The 15,677-nt window shown below is 39.6% G+C and overlaps 1 long non-coding RNA gene across 1 annotated transcript in view; it reads right to left on the bottom strand.

Annotated features, from left to right (window-relative positions):
• Positions 1-368: 368 nt before the first annotated feature.
• The window catches only part of LOC141495103 (uncharacterized), a 73,241-nt gene continuing 57,932 nt past the window's right edge, over positions 369-15,677 (bottom strand). Inside the window, exons 2-3 of the long non-coding RNA XR_012470659.1 lie at positions 7,577-7,796; positions 369-496 (exon numbers count right to left, since the gene is read on the bottom strand). This is a non-coding gene — a long non-coding RNA (uncharacterized LOC141495103). The remainder of the gene's footprint in view (positions 497-7,576; positions 7,797-15,677) is intronic.

The following is a 15,677-nucleotide window of genomic DNA, read 5'->3' as shown; positions in this document are numbered from 1 at the left end:
ACTGTGTAGCTCAGATGGCTGTAATGTCAGGTCAGATGGTAAGGGTTGGGGGGAGCAGGGTTCTAATGTTATATAGACAAGGGTATTCCATTCTACAGCAAAGAGCCATCATAGAGAATGCAATGCTTTCAGAAATTATTTGGATGGGAGTTGTCATGAGAGACTGAAAGAGGAAAGAGACTGGTGAGAAGATCTGGAGGATACTAAGATGAAAGAAAGAACATCTGGCTCTCAGGTCAAGTCCATTCTTCGAGATGTGTTGGAAGTCGTCCCCTGCCAGACCTACTTGTCTTGGACTCAGAGACCAAGAATTGCAGAGGTGTCAATCTAATTAATTAGGGGAAGTTGCTTACCTCCAGTTCCCCAAGTTGAAGAAATAGCAATCCATCCCCCACCGCTACCAATTCTACTGACATGGTGTCAAAGATTTAAAGGTGGGAGAATCTTCTGAGGTCAATGGGTCCAATTCTTTTACTTTATAGATGCAGCAACTGAGCTGTAAATGTAGAAGGAATCAGAAATGGGGTCCCCTGAGCTCATAGTAAGAGCTCTTTCCATGATATGGAAGTATGAATGGCTACATGTGTACTTGGATATTCATAAGGTGTATGTTATACACATGCTTAGAAGGGAGTTTTGTCTATATTAATACATATGCCTTATCTATCTAATCTCTATTCAGCTATCATTTATCTATCACCTCTCTCCCATCTCCCACCTATTTTATCATCCATTCAACTTTCTTTCTCCCTCTGCCTCTTTCCCTGTTTCTCTATCTATCCCTGCTGAAAAGGGCACAGAATTGCTCTTAGGGAAATTCTCACTCTTGCCACATATTGATGCTCCAAAGGCATCATGACAAAGACTGTGTAATTCACTTATATCTGGAGGAGGGAAACTTCATAGTGAAGTAATAGCAAAGCCTCTCCTAGCTCTACTCAAGATTGTCTTTTCTGGGTTTTTTCCCCTCCCTCAGTTGTGGGAGGAAATGCTGCTAGAGTAAGGGAGCTGATTTCAAAAACCAGAACAGTTAAATGCTACTTCCTTCCTCCATCCTTTCTACCTGCATTCTTTTGTCCTCTGGCAACCGATGCCTTGAACCTCCAGCATGTGAAGGCTTGGAAGAGCTCCTGCGGAATCTGATTCCATATGTTTCTAATGCTCACATGGCAAGTGAACCAAGAGATCTCTCTCTAGGTCTTCCAGGAGCTATGCAATTTTCAGTGTCCCTACTTTCTTTCCTGGCAATGCAAATGACTTAGTTTAAAACCATCCTGGTTCCTATAGAGGAAACAGAGCATGACAACCATTGGTCTTACATAATGGAGACCATTGCCTGGAGATTTCAATAAAGTTCATCTTAGTAAGAATGGAATTAATTGACCCAACTTTGACTCTAAATGCAAAGTGGCTTCAGGAATTCCTTCAATTCCCTGCCTAGGTCTTCTGGATAGAGTCACCACCACCCAGCTCCTCCGCGAGGCTGATAATAGCTAACTGAGCAGAACATGATGACTACTGGTAACTGAATCATACAAAAGACTATTTTAAAAAGGGATTATAATAATAAGCTAAGTATTGCAAACTTCCTTCCAAATCTAAAATAAAAATGTGTCCTTGAATTCGGTGCTTCAACTTGCCCCACCTCCCCCCATTACTGGCCTTTTCTCAACTCCATTTGGGTTTAGAGATATAATATCATTTATGACTCAGCCTCCAAGAGTTCCCAACTAGCTGCATGATGATTATTTTTTAAAAGGAAAAAAGAAGAGGAAAAATATATCAGAGGCTTCTGAACTACTTGTGCACTCTTAGGACAAGATACCCTGGAAGTCAGTCCATTAGGGGGTTAGTCACCAGGAGATGAACTACTGATTAGTCGTCAGTGAATCAGAGAGGATTTTTAAAAGACTCAATACCAATATTAGTCAAAATGGGAACTCAAAAACCAATGGCAAAATTGTTCCCTATGGGTTTTTGTTTTTCAAATGATAGTTAGACTTTGTTCTCTAGAAAGTCCTGTCCAGTTTTTACATTATAGGATTCCATGATTCTAAATCTTGATTCAACTTAATTTTTTTTAGGAACCTCATGAAAATCAGTTAATTTGAAAGAATAATATAAGCATAGTTCAAGACTCATAGAATCTCAGAATATTACAATTGGTAAGGATTTCCAAAGAGGTTCATTTGAACCCATGACTAAAACGCAAATCACTAGTACTATATTCCAAAGAGTTGGCCATCCAGGTTTCCTTGAAGTAGCCCTTTGACTCACCAAGTCAGTCCATTGCTGACTGTGATAATCTGTTTGCTGGGAATAGAGAACTATGGAAAGGCTGAAAAATTCCCACTTCACATCTATTTATAGTTGTCTTTCTATTTTGATCTAAGATCCACTCCCTCATCACCTCCACCTTTTAGAATCTCTACCTTCCCATAAAGACTCAGCACTACAGAGGCCTTTCCTGATCTGCTCCTTCCTCCTCTTGCCCTCTTCTTCAGCACCACCTTGTACTGAACTTGGCTCTTTTAGAGATGGAATTTTCTCCTTTATAATGTAACCTCCTTTGAGGGTTGGAGGATTTCTCACTTTTTGTCTCTGTACCTAGAAAAGGATCTGGTGTGAAGCAAGAAATGTCTGGGAAACTGAATTTAAAAGAGGGAGGTAGCATCCTAACAGTGGACTCAATTGGGCATCTCTATTTGTACAACATTTATAAATTTTAGGTGCATCATTTCCCCTTCACTTGTCTGTGTCTGGATTTTTCTATCAGGATCCTTCAGTCTGGAGAATCAATTCAATCCTGAAACTCCCATGACATCAGTGCCCTCTTCTCATCCTTCTGTTTGGGCTGTTGAGGATTCCTCCCAAACCTTCATGCAAGAAGAGTGCCCAGACACTCCTCTAGTCTTCTCTACACTGGATAAATATTCTTTTCATCACCACTGCCATTTTATGGGCTGTCTTCCCCCCCCCCCCATTAGAATGGAAATTTCTGCCTTCCTCTCTCCTTGAATTTCGAGTGCCTAGAAAATAGAAATGCTCCATGACTAATTGACAAGTAGTAACTGATTTTGCAGTTTAATTTCAATCAATTTTTAGCTATATCTGACTCTTTGTGACCCATTTGGGGGTTTTCCTGGCAAAGATACTAAAGTGGTTTGCCCCAGCTCATTTTACAGGTGAGGAAACTGAGGCAAACAGGGTTAAATGACTTTCCCAGAATGCCACAGCTGATAAGTGTCTAAGGCTAAATATGAATTTTGAAAGATGAGCCTTGTTGACTCTAGGCCTGGCCCTCTGGCCACTGTGCTACCTAGCTAAGTCATTTTAGATGGTAGCAAATTATGTTGTACTTATAGTCCTATTCCAGATCCTAATTTTATAGCTGAGAAAAATGGTACTCAGTGTTGGTCAAAGACAAACATTTAGTGTCAGACCTAAAACTAGAACCAACAATCCTCAGTCATTGTATGTTGTTCTTTGGACTCTACCAGGTTGCCTCACTCAACTCGCCCAAGATTTATAGCTATAATTAATTATATGCATCATCTCATCAATGACCCCTCCAGGTCAAAATTCATAAAATCCGATTTTGTGGGGGGTTTTTGTGCCTAGGCTTTTCCATCTTTTCCTCTCTTTTTCCTTTCCTTCTTCTAAAAAGTTCATTCTATTGTTCAAAGCCTTATCTCCCCATCCATCTAGCTTCATGTCATCTGCAGATTGTATAAGCATTTATGCTATTGACTTTTAAAAAATAAATAATCAAAGTTGAACATTGTAGGATTAATATGAATCCCAGAAATTTTTTGATGGAGATCTCTTCCTTCCAACCTGACATGGGTCCATAAGAGCATGACCACTCTGGTCTTGTGGTGACTTGTGAAACCCTGGAGGTCCACCCCCAAGACATTTTTGAGGAATTTTTGAGGGTTAAACCATTTTCATAGCAATAATAAGACATTTTAATTCATAATATAGTAAACATAGATAGGTGTCCAAGTAAATAAAACTTGATAATTTCTTAAAAATATAAAGTGATCCTGAGAGCAAAGAGTTTGAGAACTTCTCTTCTAGCCAATATCTCTCAAATGTATCCAAACTTTAGCTCAAAAGACTCTGTGAAATACTTTACTAAAACTGAGATATACTATACTTTACAAGTCCAACCCTGATCTTTCAGTCTCTTATTTTTATTCTGAAATTTGCAAATGTATCATTTTAATAATATGCTCTATCTATGCCCAATGGCCAATTGCTCTGTTTTCTGTTATCCTAGAGGGTCTTCTAGAGTTGTTATCAATAAAATCTAGAATGTGCTCCAACAGTATGATATGAAAGTTCTGCTTTCAGAGCTATAGTGGAATGCCCCATCATGTGACCTGCTCCCCAAACTTTCCCAGTTTGGTATTTCTTTTATAGCTTGAAGATTACTAGGTTTACTTTGGAGACTCTGACAATACCTCCTGAATTCTGGTGCCTTAACTCTGTTGATTGCTTCCTATTTATCTGGTATAGTTCAATTGTAGAAAATTGTTGATATGTCCCCCTCCATTAATTCATGAGCTCCTTGAAAATAGAGACTCTAGCCTTTCTTTGTGGTCATAGTACTTAATATAGTGCCCAGCCCTTCACAGGTGATTAATAAATGATTTTTGACATTAATAAATGAGGAAGATTGGGGGTGGATTGTAGTCATCCTATTAGGAAAGGATTATGAATGAGGAAACTAAGGGGAAAAAAAGTAGGTTCTATCAAATCAAATCCAATTTAATGAAATCCAATGCAAAGAGGAATTCAGATTCTAGCTAGTGGGAAGCTATAGACAAAGGAACCCAATCCTTGTTTTCTATTTGGGTAGAGGGATACTATATGACTTTCCTAGATTCCTGTCATCTCTCGCCTTGATTCATAAACAGCTGAGTAAATAAATAATTAATTAATCAGATACATTGATTCATAAATAGATAGAACACAGGTGTTCTGGTTGAGAGGAGAAAGGGAAAGAGATTTAAGGTTGGATACTGCCAACAATCCCCTCCCCTCCCCCGACTCCCTTATTTTCTGTTTGAGGAAACTGAGGCACAGACAAGAGAAGGGACTTGACAAAAAAATCACACTACTAGTAAGACTCTCAAGAAACATTTGAATCCAGGTCTTCATGATTTCAAGTTTACTGCTTCAGATGATTTCTTTCTGAAATTCTTCCTCTGTAGGCATCATCAATTTCTAGTCAAAGAGAAAGCCTAAACCTTTGGCCTTCCTACACCTTCCCCTTTTCCAATATTCATCTCGTGCAGAGAAAAATGAAATTCTAATGCTAATTATAGTTAATTGTTTTTGGCTGGAAGGGAGAACACAGAGAGATTCATAATCCCTAAGCTGCTACTAGAATGACCCAGAAGACTATGTATATCCCAGCAGGTCAGTTACCAGGAATGGTTTTATCTGTTCCTTCCCATCCCTTTGACCCTAACCTCTCCAAGTGAAGTAAAACTCTGTCTGGCACAAAGCATCCCTTTACCCTTTCATTCTTTCTAGGTTCTTGTTTGTTCTCTTATAATTTTAGGTATTGAAGCCAAGCTGGCTCACCACTTGGGCAGGAAATAATAGATCTCATCAGAAAATGGACCAGACCACAGAGCCTTATCAGTCTTTTCTGACTCTAAACTTGCATTATTTCAGAATTCGCTTAAATCAAGATGTGGAGATCGACCTCCTTGACTTCTTGACCTGCCAATTCCCCACTGGATTCCCAAGGGTTCAAATGAGGCTCTCTTTCTCAGTCCCTTCAATGAGTCAGGGCCCTGGGAGCTAGGCTATCATTAGCTATCTCTCATGCCAGGGAGAAAATGTCTGAAGATGAAAGGTTTTAAATGCATCAAATTAAATAAGTGGAATTATATGGAAATATAGTATTTATATATGCATACTATATATATGTATTATAAACAAATGTACAGATACATTTACATACATATATTTATATCTTTATATATATTTATATACACACACATATTTGCTCATCAGCCATCTTAGTTGTGTCTGACTCTTTGTGAACCCATCTGGGGTTTTCTGAGTAAAGATTCTAGAGTGGTTGCCAAGGTTTTCCAGTTCATCTCACAGATGAGCTAACTGGGCAAACAGGGTGAAGTGACTTGCCCAGGGTCACATTGCTAGTAAATAATAGACATATATACATTTAGGTAAACATATATGTGCACACAATATCCACAATAATACACCCATGAACACAGACACACACACACACACACACACACACACACACACACACAAATTAAAGACTATTGATTTCACCTTTGCAACATTTCTTGAATCAGCTCCCTTCTCTCTTATGACAAGGACACCCTCCTGGCACAGACCCTCATCACCTCTTGCCTCACCTATTGCAATCACCTGCTGGTGTGTATGCCTGCCTCAAGTTTCTTCCCACTTCAACACATCCTCCATTCAGACACCAAAGTAATTTTCCTCAAGTGCAGAGCCAACCCTGTCACCTTCCTTCTTAATCAACTCCAGTGGCTCCCTATTGCCTCTAGGAGCAATGTTTGGCATTCAAAGCCCTTTAGAACCTAACCCCTTTCACCTTTCCACTCTTCTTACACCTTACTCCCTGCCACATTCTTTCTGATCCAGTGACACTGCCTCCTAGCTCTTCCATGACTCTCCATATCTCTTTCTCTGCTTCTAGGCTTTCTTGGCTTCCTTTCATTCTTAACTCAGTCCCCCTCTTCTGAAGGAAGCCTTCCCTACTCCTCTAAATTCTAATGCTTTCCTTCTGTGAATGATTTTCTATTGATCCTTATAGAGTTGGTATAAATTGGTTTGTTATCTCGGCCATTACAGTGAGACCCTTGAGGGCAGAGACTTTCTTTGGTCTCTTTTTGTATCTTCAGTATTCTGCTCATCAACTGGCATATAGTAGGGACTTAATAAAGATTTATTTATAGATAATGATATGTAAAGTACAAAACTTGAAGACCCCCTGTCCTATATTATGCATTAAAATATATAAAGATATGTCAAGTCAGCATGATAGGGTAGATAGGATACTGGACTGGAAGTCAGAAAGATATGAATTTGAATCTAAACAATTCTTAGCTCTATAAAACTGGGCACATCAGGTCATCATATCTGTAAAATGAGGTTTTATGGGCTCTCTGGTTTTCAAAGTGGCTTCCCTCACAGCTCTAAATCAATGATTAAATATGAATATGCCTATGTACGTGACTGGTCCTAGAACAAGTAAACATTGGAACTACTCTCCAAATCCCTCTGCATTAGAACTCTGTAGAGGTTATATAAAATTTCTCCTCAGAATCTCAGAGTAATCTTGAGAGATTTCCAGTTATTATTTCTAGTGTAATATAGCTCATGAGCCCCCACTGGTGTGCATCCCAATATAATTATCAGTTAATATAAATTAGTTAGACAATTTTTAGAAAGAGTTATTTTTAACAGTCTGTGACATGCTCTCCTATCAAAGCAATAAATGTCCAGAGAAAATTACACTTGAACTTAGGAAGAAGAATGGGGAGAAAAGGTAACTCACAGCTATGGGAAGTTCTTTGAAGTCATCAAGATGTTTCCTTTAAGTAGTTTTTCTTCATGGACTCTTGATGGAACCTTAAATCAATTTTCCCCCATCTTGACCAGGCTAGTCATGGTTCCTAATAGAGACCTGATTATTTGACGTTCTGGAACCACTGCTGAGATGGCAATGGGAAAGGTGGGAAGTCCAAAATCTTCCATGACGTTCTTGAGGTCTTCTTCTAGTCAAAGGGTATAAGGTTAGGGAAGACACAGGTCAAAGCAGAGTCTCTTCCTCCCAAGGAATTCCTTCTCAAAAGTGAGACTCTTCAATTGACTTGAAGGTTTTATATTGACCCATATGGCTTGACCATGTCATTAAGAAATTCCAACAGGCTTCCTGTCTTATCTCAGAAGGTTTCTTGGATCAAGTGAAAAACTGAGATATGCTCTCACCTGATAAATATAGCAGCCTACAGTAAATACCTTGTTACTGACTTATGGGGGGTGTAGGAATTATCTAGAATGCCCCTCTTGAATGTGTATTTATTAACATACACATATATGAATTATATACACATATCTCAATTTACAAGACTAATTTTGCGGGTCTATCAGCTTGGAGTATTCTTACCCTCATCTATACAAGAGACAAAAACTTTCCTTTCGCATCCGACTTTCTTACAAAATGTTCAGTTGAGATCTGAGGCAATTCTAAGTAGGAGAAAAATAGCTCAGACAGGGAATGGGACTCCCCACCCCCCCACCCCTCACTTCCAAGCACCTCCCCCTCCCTCCCGGGAGGAGGCTTTCCCCTCAGTTCCCTTCCTGAAGCCTGCATGGCTAAGGAGGGAAGTGGGGGGGGGCACTATACTTAGACAAGGCCTCACATTTACTCAAAACCAATAGTTTCCAGTAACGAACTTGCAGGATAAGTGCAGGCTTAACTGGTAAATATTGGTTTAATCTCCAGAGCAAATTAAAAGCTTGTGGTTTAGGGTTGCCAGTAGAAGACAGATGCAGGAAGAAAAGGGACAGAGAGGCTGGTAAAGTCCTCAAATAATGCCCTCTTTTCTAGCTTCAGGCAAAAGCGCAGGACTTACCCCCTAATTTTCTCTTAAAGGAAAGAATTGTCCCAAACCTAGAAGCCTGGAATAAAATTCAATTAACTACTCCTCCCCACCTCCCACTCCCCCCTGCCCCCCACTTGCCTCAAACAGACTCTCAGTCCTATATATTAAGCTATCTCCATAACTTATCTACCCAAGGGCCTGGTAGAAATAGAACTGCTGGTCATTTGGACTACTCTTAGTGGAGACTGCCTCTTATAAACACAGTATAATAACATGTTGTGTGACCCCTTTTATTGCAGAATTACAGCTCACTGGGGCATGGTTAGTTGAGCCGTGTTAACTTGCTTTCATCCTCAGAGAGATTTGCAGAAACCTTGAAAAGCACCAGGGCTCCCCTCTTAGAAGGCATTGGCTCCAATTCCCTTCATCCTTTCCCTCCCAAGAAAAAGATGCCCCAGTTCCCAGAAGCCTCTGGTGTCTTCCATTCGACCTTTTCACTTCTTTATCTGCCTCTTTCCAGAACTTTGACACCATCCCAGAATTCCACTGAGATCCCCCCCCCCCACCTGAGGAGTCCAGTGGGAAGGAGGAGTGATTGGAAACTACAGGGGTTGGGATTTAGATCTGTGGACCATTCTTCACTACCCCTGTGACCTTGGGCAGATTGCTCAACTTCTCTGAGCCTTGGTTTCACTCTATACAAAATAAGGGCCTTTGCAAAGCTGACCTGTAAGGTCTCTCCAAGCTCTAAAACTAGAATATCATAATTCTAAAAATACCCTTTTGCAACATTCCCAAGAACTGGTCACCTAGAATACGTCTATCAAGGGACCTCTCATTACTTCCCAAACCTGTCTATTTGAAAATCATTCAGTTTGGGGGTTTTTAACTCTATGAGGGAGGCAAACCCAGTTGACCCGCAAAAGAAACACCACAAAACCTCTTCTTTATCCTGCCCTTCCCCCCAACATACACCATCCTGTGTTTTTACTCATATAAGTTCCCCAGATAGGGAACTCCCACCACCCAGCCAGGAGTAATGGGTGACTGACTATTGTTCTCAGACTGTCTCATCCTGCCTCTATCTCTTTAATGCTATAGAGTTGGAAGGGGGTACACCTCCCTGAAGTTGAGAAGTCCTAGGCAGCAACTCTGAGAAGTGGGCATTGTTCCATTAACCACACTCCCAAGGGATGCTATTCTCTCATATTTGGCAAAGTGTTCTGTGGTCAGTAAAATGTGTGAGACAACAAAATTTCACAGGGAAGGATCTCATTATCCTGGTTGGTGGCTCCATCTCAATTCAATTCTCATTCTGTGGAAAACTTGGCAAATAAAAGGAATTATCACTCACGCCCAGAAATAGGTAACAAAGTACCAAACCCTGGTACATCATGGCCAGGGGTATATTAGTCCAGGCAAACAGCCACATTAGTCAAGTCATTGATTGCTTGATATGGATTCATGCTTGTCTACACCAATAGATAAAGACAGACAGAGAGAGAGAGAGAGAGAGAGAGAGAGAGAGAGAGAGAGAGAGAGAGAGAAGAGAGGAAATGTGATAATGATGACCTGAGAAAAGAATGTCCTTTGGCTTGCCCCTGTGATTTTTTTATAACATGAACTCCATCAGGGTTGGCTAATCAAACTCTTGAATTCTCCTCACTGGAGGCAGAGTTCCCCCCAAGAAGACTTGGTTTAGACCCACCTATCTGTTGAGATCCAGAAACCTTTACTGGTTCTGCATGACTTTCTTGGCTCAACCCAGAAGCTATGTGGGCAGCCATATGAGTTCCTGACCACCCCAGAGCCTCGAGTTTGGGTTCCATCCAGAAAGGCATCTATGGAAGCTCAGACTCATGAGATAGAATGGGAGAGAGAATTGAAAAAGGTGGACAGGTAGGGTCCTGAGAGAGGCAAAAGACTATTGATGTGATCATTGGTTTAGAGATGCAGAGACCAACTCACCGTGCCTCATCATTTTTCAGAGGAGGAAAACGAGACTATACGGGGCAGCTAGTGAACTCTAGACCTGAGTTCAAATCCAGTCTCAGACATCTAATAATTGCCTAATTGTGTGGCCTTGGCCAAGTTACTTAACCCCACTGCCTTGTAAAAAATTTTTAAAAAACTTTTTTAAAAAAAGACTATATGAGGCCAATTGGATTAAGCAAAGATCACAGAGGGATTAAGTAATAAAGCCGGGATTCAAGCTTGAATCTTCTTGTTCCAATTGTTCCAGTGAACCCCCCCAGTGAAGGGGGTCTTCCCAGACTCCATAAACATTCATTCTTCTACACACAGATGCAGACTTCCTGCCAGGTACTGGGGGGGAGTTGCAAAGATTAGATGTCATATGATTCCTGGAGCAACAAGGTTAGGAGTGTGATATTTGTTCCTATGGTTCAGTCATTCTTCAGTTATGTGTGACTCTTTGTGAGCCCATTTGGGATTTTCTTGGTAGAGATATGAGTGTGCTTTACAATATATTTCTCCAGCTTATTTTATAGATGAGGAAACTGAGGCAAACAAGGTTAAGTTATTTGTCCAGGATTATACATCTTATAAGTGTCTGAGGTCAGATTTGATTTTCCTAAATTGAAGCCCAGTGCTCCATCCACTGTACCAAATAACTGTGGCTACCAACCACAACTGATTGGTGGGAAAGAGGTATTAATAAGTTGTCTGTGAGATCTGAGGAGTAGGGGTGGGACTTATAAGGCTAGAATGGATTTCAACAGGCAGCATATAGAGTGGAGAATATTCTGTTTAAATAGGGACAAAAGCTTGGAGGTGGGAGAGTATGGGAACATATGTTCATAAATGGGCCATTATGGTCTTGATGTGTCCTTAGTTGCAGGGTAGGAAAGATTGTTTATTGTGGTTCCATGGAGGAATAATTTCACAAAAATAGAAAAGTAAAATGCAGGCACAAAGTTAGAGTGTAAGTCTTTCGGATCTTGGGTTCTTTAGGGTTAGGTTGCCACCAAAGCTCTATAAGAGACAATTTCAAGAACCCTTCTACCCACAAACTAGGGGGTTGTGGAACTTGATGAAGACAATTCTCTCTCTTCTCCCCATTAATAAGGATGACTTACATGGGCAGTCCTGCATCTTCCAAAGCACTGCTGGTTGTCATGGTGCTAGAAGGACCCCTTCCAGATCACTGAGGGGGGGGGGGAGAATATTGGGACTTGGCTGGAAAGACAGGAGTGCTGACATCACCATCCCCAAGTATACAGAAATTGAATTATCCAATACATTCATTCTTGAAGGCAACAGAGCCCAAGTTCTGGGGGTGGTTAACAAATTATTGTACTTCTGTTTTTGTTTTTTTCTCTATATTATTTTTGCTTTCTTTTCTTGAGCTAGTATCGGAGCCAAATCTAGTCATTTTGACAGCTAGGGCAAAGCAACATGGAATGAGCTCTCACAATTATGAAGTGAAAAGAATATATAATCAAGTAAATTTAGAGAATCATTGATTCTCAGAGTTGGAGATATCTCCTTTCTGCCTATTTCTGAACATGTTACCTTGATGGTAGACCCCGGCAAGTGGTCCTCTAGCTTGTGTTTTATGAACTCCAAAGACAAGAAAGCCAAGCCCTTCCACAGCAGCTGATTTTACTTCTGGAGGCCTTTGTTGGGAAGTTCTTTCTCCCAGTAAGTATGAATTAGATTTGCAAAGTACAATAACTGTCTTTATTTCTACACTCTGGAAGTAAAGAGAGTAAGGCTAGGGGAGAACTAAGGAAACCATCTCTTGATATTCCAGTGGTTTCCACTGGAGGAGGACATGAGTTAAATATCCATCGTCACTATATCTCCCTATAATAAGCACTGGCTGTCTCATCCTAGCGATGGCTCTGTTCAAGGAATCTTCTTAGGCTCAAACACAAGAACAAAACAAATTGCGCCAACAATTAGAAGGGAGGAGGCAAGAGATAGATAACAACCAGGGTTGAGTTTTAAATTGTCATTTTTAAAAGGATAATAATTTTTTTACCAAAAATAAATGCCCATATTTTAATACCAGTCCTCTCCTGGTGTTGTTTTTAGGTTTCCAGACATGGAGCATGAAAGTGTCTAGAGATTTGAAAAAAAAACACCACCCCCTCCCAAAAGGATGATGCAAACAGACTTGATGGCAGGTATCAAACTGTCCCACCCCATGGGAAACCCAAGGTGACCTGCAGTGAGCCCACCTAAGAGAAGACTGGACACAAGAATCATATGAGGCAAATACATCTGGCAGTCTTAAAATAGGTATTTGCATTTTATTTAACTTTGGTAGCTGATACTGGTATCAGAGAATCAATGATCAAAGATACCAACCTTTCCTTGGGAAAGAAGTGGCTGACTATGGCTGTAGGATAAAGAATATTTTGTCAGTAATTTTTTTCTTAACTGCTTTGCATTGTTGTCAGATTGGATTCAATGGGAGGGAGCCAAGGGAAGCAGAAATAAAGTCAAATCAACGGGGTTTCTTCATGCCTTTACTAAGCAGGAGGAATAGAGACAACAAGGAAACAACTCCTGCCCTCAAGGTGCTTCTCATCTACCACAAGTAACTTGAAAATGTGAGCACATCAACTGGATCTAACTTCTTGGTTAACGTGTCAGAAGAAACCTTCAATCTCTTGCAGCTGTGTGGCACCTGCAGGGTTAAAGATCTCCTGGGCTATGAATAATCTCCATGTAATGGGTGCTGTCTCTAAGCTGCTCTGACTACATTGCCAGCCTTGTTTCTCTATACTGTCCTCCTTTGTTCTTTTGACATGGTTATTATTGCATACGAATATAATTTGGTATTTACATTACTGTTTCAGAGACCATGGGGTAGGAAAGGGGATAATTTTCTTAAGTTGGTCCACCCTCAAATCACACAGTGGTTAGACAGCTAGGATGTGGAGAGTGGGGTGGCCCACTGTGTCCTCAATGATTCTAGCAACAACTGAAAAAGGAGAGTGTGGGGGCAGGAGCTGAAATCTTCATAAAACCCTCATATCCAGAGATTTGGGCTCTAGCAAAGGCTCTATCAGTGGGAGCCGATGTGGATTTCAAAGCACGGAAATGGGAAAGAACCAGGATGTTTTTTTCCTATTCTGGGAACTTTGGAGTTGTCCAACTGAATTTGATTTAGCAAATTTTTAATTAAATCCTTATTTGCATTTTTACTTTGGGGAGGGAAGGGAAGAGAAGAAAGACCTACTATGTGCAAAAACTGTGCTAAGCACTTCTAACTATAGATTATCTCATTTGATCCTCACAGAGCCTTCTATAGTAGGAACTATGTTTATCCTTATTTTATATTTGAGGAAACTAAGGCAAACAGAAATCAAGTGACTGTGGATTCTAGGAGAGCCATGCTGGTGCTCTCTGTTGCCAGGATATTAAATTTCATGAAGTATGCTATCTCTATATTCCATCGAGATACTGTTAAAAATGTTGAACTTTACAAACCAAGAACATATCCCTGAGGCACTCCACTAGAGACTTACCTTCAACTTAGTTTAGACCTGGTACTGCCTTTTGAAGGCAGTAAATCAATCAATTCCTAACAGAACAGTCATCGAGCTCATATCTCTTCATCCTATCCACAAAGTAGGCATTAGATAGCATCAACTCCTTGACTGACATCTAGGGGGACTAATCTATATAGCATTTCTCTCTCTCTCTCTCCATAGTGTATATATACATATACATATACATATACATATACATATACATATACATTACATATACATATACATATACACATACACATACATATGCATATGCATATATATGTATGTATATATGTATATACATATATATATATATATATATATATATATATATATATATGTAACAGTTTAGAAACCCCTGTCATTAACAGAAGTTATGGTCAATCTGCCATGATTAAGGAAGTCATGCTAGCTCTTAGGGAATGTCACTACTTCCTTTCTAGATGTCAAGAAACAGTCTAATTTTTATTTTATCAGGAATGTTATTGATAGCAGTAATAAAAATATATCTAGGGCTTCAACATTTTCCTGGGACTAGAGATGTTAATTCATTTGATCAAAAATGAGGAATGAAAAACATAGTTTGGTATACCAGCAGGATGGCTAAAAGATTGGATATAAAAAGACCTCAAAAGGTGAGTGTGATAGGACAAACATAATGATAAGAGAGAATTTAAAAGTAAAAAGTCAAAATTCTATACCTGGACTCAGAGAATCATCTCAAATAAAACATGGAGGAGTAAAGGCCAGCCAACAGATATTATAAAAACCATCTGGGAATGTTGCTGACCTATAATTTGTGAGACTCTTTTCTTTTTTCCTTTTTAGAAAATAGGGACATTTTCTCCTCTTCAGTCCTATAGTATCTCTCCTGTTCATCATCTTATAAAGATGATTGTAACTCAACAAATAAATTTGTTAATTATTTTAGATTCTATTAATCCAGGCCAGGCAACATGAACTCATTGATACAACAGAGATTCTGACAATTTATCTCCCTACTTTCTTGGGTTTCTGACTTATTTCTTTCCTTTTTTAGGTCAATCATTATTCTCCACAGTGAAGAAACAGAAGTATCATAAGCATTGGATTTTTCTTCCTTTGTTTATTTACATTTCTTTTCCCTTTCTTGTAGAATTGTCCCCCCTCTGCCTCCATCCCTCAATATGATAGTACAGGAAAGTTAGATAAATCTTTTTACTGTAAAGGGAAATATGGATCTAGATTAGGAAAGGTTTTACACACCAAATGGAGAAAAATACTTGGCATTAAAGATAACAGAGTCATGTGATGCTTTTTCATAAATAACCTTGAAGGTCTGTTTCCTCCCTCTGGTTCAATGAGAGTTGATAGTATTCTAGTCAGACTAGCCATAGGTGTGGTCAGCCATCCTTTCTTTTATCAGTATCTCTAGCTTCCTGCATTTCTTATAATGGATTCATTGATGTTCAGCTTTAAAAAAATAAAAGAAAGGGCTCTGGTGAAAAAGAAAGAAAAAAACTACATTGCAGGTAGAATTGTAACTATTTTTCAATCCTTCCAA

This window comes from Macrotis lagotis, chromosome 8 (assembly GCF_037893015.1).
Source record: "Macrotis lagotis isolate mMagLag1 chromosome 8, bilby.v1.9.chrom.fasta, whole genome shotgun sequence".
In the NCBI taxonomy this organism is placed as follows: domain Eukaryota; kingdom Metazoa; phylum Chordata; class Mammalia; order Peramelemorphia; family Peramelidae; genus Macrotis; species Macrotis lagotis.
Note: the sequence above shows the minus strand (reverse complement) of the source record. Positions and strands in the feature narration are given on the sequence as shown.